This window comes from Prionailurus bengalensis, chromosome X, assembly GCF_016509475.1.
Source record: "Prionailurus bengalensis isolate Pbe53 chromosome X, Fcat_Pben_1.1_paternal_pri, whole genome shotgun sequence".
Classification (NCBI taxonomy): Eukaryota; Metazoa; Chordata; class Mammalia; order Carnivora; family Felidae; genus Prionailurus; species Prionailurus bengalensis.
Window position 1 is genome coordinate 36,659,716 of NC_057361.1, and position 6,964 is coordinate 36,666,679.

Below are 6,964 nucleotides of genomic sequence, written 5' to 3' on the forward strand. Positions count from 1 at the left end.
GAAGCAGGCTCTGTGCCGACAGCAGAAAGCCCGATGTGGGGTTTGAACTCACAAGCTGTGAGATCATGACCTGAGCTAAAGTTAGATGCTCAACCAACTGAGCTATCCAGATGCCCCGCCTTTTAAAAACTTTTATTTAAATGTCTTCTAAGTCATTTTTAACCTATTTACCCCCTCTTCCATTTCTTTCTTTTCCTTACAATTTATCTGTTGAAGAGCCTGAGCCATTTTGTCCTGGAAGGATTCCTGTAGTCTGAATGTTGCCCATTTATGCTCTTGGCATTGGTGGCCATTTTCCTCTGCCCTCTATCTGAGGAGATTTGGGCTGTGAAAAGGAGGGATGGCAAACGTGACCACCTCACCAGCTCATCTATAGTCTTTCCCTAGAAATCTTGTGAATGAGGCTGATGCACATTTAGCTTTCCATGGCTGTGGGGCACCTGCTTCCTCAGCCTGGTCCATTGGGTTCCCATCAAGCCCAGCTTCCCTCATGGAACTGCCTCCCGGTGCCCCCCAACTCATCCCAGGGCCAAGGGATCTCGTCCATGGCAACAGTTTCCTGGCTTCAGTGAGGTTATGGAAGCAGCTAGCCCTCTCCACTAATGATGCTATAGAGTCTGCCTGGGTTGGAGCCTGTCTTCCATGCAAACGGCTTTGCAGCAGGCCAGGCAGCCTCTGTCTGTGGCAATGCCTCTGGCAGATTGCTTCAAAAGTGGTCTGTGTCCCGTGAAGCACAGGTGATTATCCAGAAGCATTCTTTGCCACATTCGTTTATTGCACTGTCCTGGATGGGCCCAAAACATAGGCTGGGCTGCTCCAGGGAGCAATGGGAGCTCCTCATCCAATATTGTCCTTGGACCTGGGCAAGAGGGCCCTGGCTTGGGCTCCATGCTTTGGAAGGTGCCACATTACCACAAGAACACACAGAAAACACATGGTAGAGATTGCATGGGCACCTCCACCTTGGGATCCAGTGGTCAGTGCTGGCACAATCCTGAGCCCTGAACTATGCCCTTCTTGGGACAGCCACTCACATGACTTAACACTGTTCAGGCCCCAAGGAAATACTTCTGAACAACATTTGCACTGTGTTCTCAAAACAAAAGGTGACTGTGGATGCCATGAGGGTTTGTGGGTTGTGCCTCCTCTGATCTTGGAGATGGCTGCTTGGAGATGGCCCTTTGTTTTTGTTTTGTTTTTTGAATGTTTATTTATTTATTTTGAGAGAGAGAGAGTGTGTGCATGTGTGTGAGGGGGGGAGGGGCAGAGAGAGAGGGAGAGAGACAGAGAATCCCAAGCAGGCTCTGAGCTGCCCGCACAGAGCCTACCATGGGGCTCGAACTCACAAACTGTGAGATCATGACCTGAGCCAAAATTAAGAGTCAGGTGCTTAGCTGACTGAGCCACCCAGGAGCCCTGGAGATGGCCCTTTGGAGTAAAGGCAGAATGTGAGCAGCAGAGGCTGACGAGAAAGAAAAGATAAATTATTTCTCTGCCCCTCCTCTGTGTGCGCCTCTGTCTCTGTCTCTCTCTCAGATATATATATTAAAAAAAAAACGTTCATGTCTTCTGCCCATTTTAAAGTTGGATTATTTTTGTGGATTTTTTTTGGTGTTGAATTATGTAAGTTCTTTATATATTTAGGATATTAATCCCTTATTGGATATATCAATTGCAAATATCTTCTTTCATTCGGTGGGTTGTCTTTTTGTTTGTTGATGGTTTCCTTCACTGTGTAAAAGCTTTTTTTTAAATATGGTCCCAATAGTTTAATTTTGTTTGTTTCCTTTGCCAAAGGAGACATAACTAGAAAAATGTTTCTATGGCTAATGTCAGAGAGATTACTGCCTATGTTTTCTTCTAAGAATTTTATGGTTCCAGGTGTCTCATTTAAGTCTCTAATCCACTTTGAGTTTATTTTGTTCATGGTGTAAGAAAGTGGTCCAGTTTCATTCTTTTGCATGTAGCTGTCTAGTTTTCCCAGCACCATTTGTTGTAGAGACTGTCTTTTCCCCATAGTATATTCTTGCCTCCTTTGTCATTAATTAATTGACCATATAATCATGGGTTTATTTCTGGGCTCTCTATTCCATTTCACTGATCTATGTGTCTGTTTTTGTCTTGATACCATACTGTTTTGATTACTACAGGTAATCAAATATCAAATACAGGTAATACAGGTAATCAAATACAGGTAATATACTACAGGTATGTAGTATATCTTGAAGCCTGGGATTGTGATACCTTTAACTTTGTTCTTCTTTCAAGAATGTTTTGGCTAGGGGCAGCTGTGTGGCTCAGTCGGTTGGGCGAATGACTTCGGCTCAGATCATGATCTCACAGTTCGTGGGTTCAAGCCCTGCGTCTGGTTCTGTGCTGACAGCTCAGAGCCTGGAGCCTGCTTCGGATTCTGTGTCTTCCTCTCTCTCTGCTCCTCCCCCCACTTGCATTCTGCCTCTCTCTCTTTCTCAAAAATAAATAAGCATTAAAAAAAAAAAAGAATGCTTTGGCTATTCTGGGGTCTTTTGTGGTTCCATACAAATTTTTATAATTATTTGTTCCAGTCCTGTGAAAAATGCTATTGGTATTTTGATAGGGATTGCACTAAATCTGTAGATTGCCTTGGGTACTGTGGATATTTTAACAATATTGGTTCTCCCAATCCATGAGCATGGAATGTCTTTCCATTTGTTTGTGTCATCATCAGTTTCTTTCATCAGTGTTTCATAGTTTTCAGAGTACAGGTCTTTCACCTCCTTAGTTAATTTAAGTTTACTCCTCCTTTTTGGTGCATTAGTTTTTTGTTTTGAAATTATTTATTATTTTTTTTTATTAAAATTTTTAAAATGTTTATTTATTTTTGAGAGAGAGAGAGATGGTGCGTGAGTGAGGGAGGGGCAGAGAGAGAAAGGGAGACACAGAATCCAAAGCAGGCTCCAGGTTCTGAGCTGTCAACAGAGAGCCTGATGCGGGGCTCGAACCCATAAACTGTGAGATCATGACCTGAGCCGACGTTGGACGCTCAACTGATTGAGCCACCCAGGCACCCCTAAAATTTTTATTTTTAAGTAACCTCTACACCCAATGCAGGGCTTGAAGTCACATCCTTGAGATCAAGAGTTGCATGCTCCACCATCCAAGTCAGCCAGATACCCCTCTTTTTGGTGCACTTGTAAATGGGATTGTTTTCATTTTTCTTCCTGCTACTTCATTATGAGTGTATCGAAATGCTACAGATATCTGTACATTGATTTTCCTGAATTAATTTATCAGTTCTAGTAGTTTCTTTGGTGGAGTCTTTAGGGTTTTCTATATATAGTATCATGTCATCTGCAAATAGCAAAAGTTTTACTTCTTCCTTACCAATTTGGATGCTTTTTATTTCTTTTCAGTACTACGTTGAATAAAAGTGGTGAGAGTGGACATCCTCACCTTGTTCCTGATCTTAGAGGAAGAGCTCTCAGTTTTTTACCACTGAGTATGTTACCTGTCGGTTTTTCATATATGGCCTTCATTATGTTGAGGTATGTTCTTTGCAAACATACTTTGTTGAGAGTTTTTATCACGAATGCATGTTACACTTTGTCAAATGCTTTTTCTGCATCTACTGAAATGCTCATATGGTTCTTATCCTTTCTTTTACTGACGTGATGTATCACATTGATTGACTTGTGAATATTGAACCACTGAAATAGAATATTTTTAGATGGGTTTTTAAAATTTATTTTTAGGTTTATTTATTTACTTAGAGAAATCATGAGTGCAAGTGGGGAAGGAGCAAGAATCTCAAGCAAGCTCTACACCATCAGCACACAGCCCATTGTGGGGCTCAAACCATGATATCATGAGCTGAGTTTAACTGACTATGCTACTTGGGTGCCCCTTTAGATGGGATTTTATAACATATGAATCCCTTATATTTAAAAATACATTTAAGGGCTGTCTGGCTGGCTCAGACAGAAGAGTGTGCGACTCTTGATCTTGAGGTTGTGAGTTCAAGCCCCACGTTGGGTGTAGAGATTACTAAAAAATAAATAAATAAATAAATAAATAAACTTAAAAAAATACATTTAAGGGGCACCTGGGTGGGTAGTTGGTTGAACATCCGACTTTGGCTCAGGTGATGATCTCACGGTTCATGAGTTCAAGCCCCACATCAGGCTCTGTGCTGATAGTGCGGAGCCTGCTTTGGATTCTCTGTCTCCCTCTCTCTCTGTCCCTCCCATGCTAGCACTCTCTCAAAAATAAACATAAAAAATTAAAAAAAAAATATATATATATATTTAAAAAGCCTCATGGTGGGGCACCTGGGTGGCTTAGTCAGTTAAGCATATGACTCTTGATTTTGGCTCAGGTCATGATCTCAAGGTTTGTGAGTTTGAGCCCCGTGTAGGGCTCCATGCTGACAGTGGGGAGCCTGCTTGGGATTCTCTCTCCCTGTCTTTTAGCTCCTCCTCTGCTCTCACTCTCTCTCTCTCAAAGTAAAACAAACAAACAAACAAACAAAAAACTTAAAAAAAAAGCATCTGGGCACCTGGCTGGCTCAGTAGGTAGAGCATGTGACTCTTGATCTCCGGGTCATGAGTTGGAGCCCCACATGGGGTGTGGAGGCTATTTAAAATAAAATAAAATAAAATAAAATAAAATAAAATAAAAGCCTCAATGAGAATGCATAATTGAAATCAGCCTCTTTCATGGAGTCACACAGGGTAGAAGACCAGCAGCTACCTCCCTAGGTGAGAAATCCTCTGCAGATTTTGTACTGGTGGATGATTTCAGCTTCTTGCTCAAAGAAATTGCAGAGAGGGTTCTATAATCCCCTTCAGCAGGGGGCGGGGCTAAGTGTGTGAGGAGGCACACCCTGATGAAGCTGGGAACTTGACAGCTGCTGAAAAGGAAGGCAGGGTGGAGATACTTAGCTAGCCGGAAGAACAAAGTTCAGTCTAGGCCCCACACCCCTTCCTGGTCAGCTGCAGGCCCCTAGCCTCAGCATTTAAAACTTGAATATTTTGTAAATTGGCCCCACTTGAAGAGAGGTCACTTCTGTTGGAGGGTGGAAAATGGTATCTCCCAGTCAGGCTGGGGTTAGGGACCATAGACAGAGTAGCCCCCTCTGTCTCTACCTGGCGGTACAAAGGAAACAGGGAAGTCCTCAGTGAGAGGCTCCTTGCCACTTACCTGAGGCTTTGGTTGCCGTTTGACCCAACCAGCACTGGCTGTTTCCTGGTTGACATTTAACTTTAGCTGTTTAGCACTGTTGTTTCCTCATGTTGGTAAAACTAGAGGAAAACTTGTTTAACCTTACGCCAAAGTTCTAGATGATTCCTTGCTTTTTTTTTTAATGTTTATTTATTTATTTTTGAGACAGAGAGAGAAGCAGAGAGAGAGGGAGACAGAGAATCCCAAGTAGGCTCTGCACTGTCAGCACAGAGCTCATTGTGGGGCTTGAACCCATGAACCATGAGATCATGACCTGAGCTGAAACCAAGAGTCAGATGCTTAACTGACTGAGCCACCCAGGTGACCCAATGATTCCTTGCTTCTTGAATTTATTTTCATATGATCAGGTTCTTATAACCAGTACCATCCTTAGATCTTGGCAAGAGGGACCCCTACCCCAGGGCCCACATTTCAGAGAGCCCCGCAGATCACAAAAACACATTGGTTAACAAACATATGGGCACCTCTTGGCTCAGAATCAGCTAGTCAGCATTTGCACTGCCCAGCCCACAATCTTGAATGTCCACTCCTGTTACAGACAGTGTCTAGGTCCCAGGAAACACTTCTCCACTGGTGTTAACCTATGTCTTTCAAACAACAGGTGACCATAGCCACATGCTGTAGAGATTTGTAAGTTGTGTTGCAGATGTCAGAGGGGGACAGTGTTTTGGAGTTCGAGGAGGAGGGTTTGAGGAACTGAAGTACTTGATAAGAGACAGTATCATCAAACTCACCAACTCTTTACTCTCAGAACAATTCATGGTTTTGGAGGTTCTCATGAATTAGAGTGATTTTCACGGCACAGTAGCTGAGGAACGTTGGCAATATCGAACCATATTTAAAAACATATAAAGAATATTTAAAAAAACAAATAGCAACATAAAAAATTCATATTACTCTTTTTGTAAAAAAGGTTTATTTATTTTTGAGAGAGAGACAACACACATGCATGCAAGTGGGCAGACACAAGCAGGGCCGGGGCAGAGAGAGAGGGAGACAGAGGATCTGAAGCAGGCTACACGCTGACAGCGGAGAGCCTGATGTGGGGCCTGAACCCATGAACTGCAAGATCATGACCTGAGCCGAAGTCGGACGCTTAACTGACTGAGCCACCTTGTATTACTGAGCCCTTGTGTTACTTTTAATTTGCTATATATGCAGGGTTGGGCCTAATGTGTGAAATATGATACCGTTTTTTGTTATATTGTTTTACCGTTACAACATACATAGTTAGAATTAAAATTTCAAAAACTTAAATTTAATACGTCATCTTTATTTAAATAACTTAGGAAAGAATTTGATATATGTTGATTATATTTCCCATGTAGTTAAAAATGTTTTTGGGCGCCTGGGTGGCTGAGTCAGTTGAGCATCCAATGCTTAATATCAGCTTGGGTCTTGGTCTTGGGGTCATGAGTTTGAGTCCCACATTGGGCTCCTCAATGGGGTGTGAAGCCTGCTTAAAAAAAAAAGTTAGGGGCACTTGGGTGGCTTAGTTGGTTAAGCATTGGACTCTTGATTTAGGCTCACGTCATGATCTCACGGTTGTGGGATGGAGCCCTGGGTCAGGCTCCACACTGAGCATGCAGTCTGCTTGGGATTCTCTCTCTCCCTCTGGCCCTCTCCCCAGCTCTCTCTGTCTCTTGCTCTAAAAAAATTTTTTTGTAAATATTAAATAATAAAAAATTTAAAAAAATTTATTGGGGTAAAATACATAGAACAAAATTTATCACCTTAACCATTT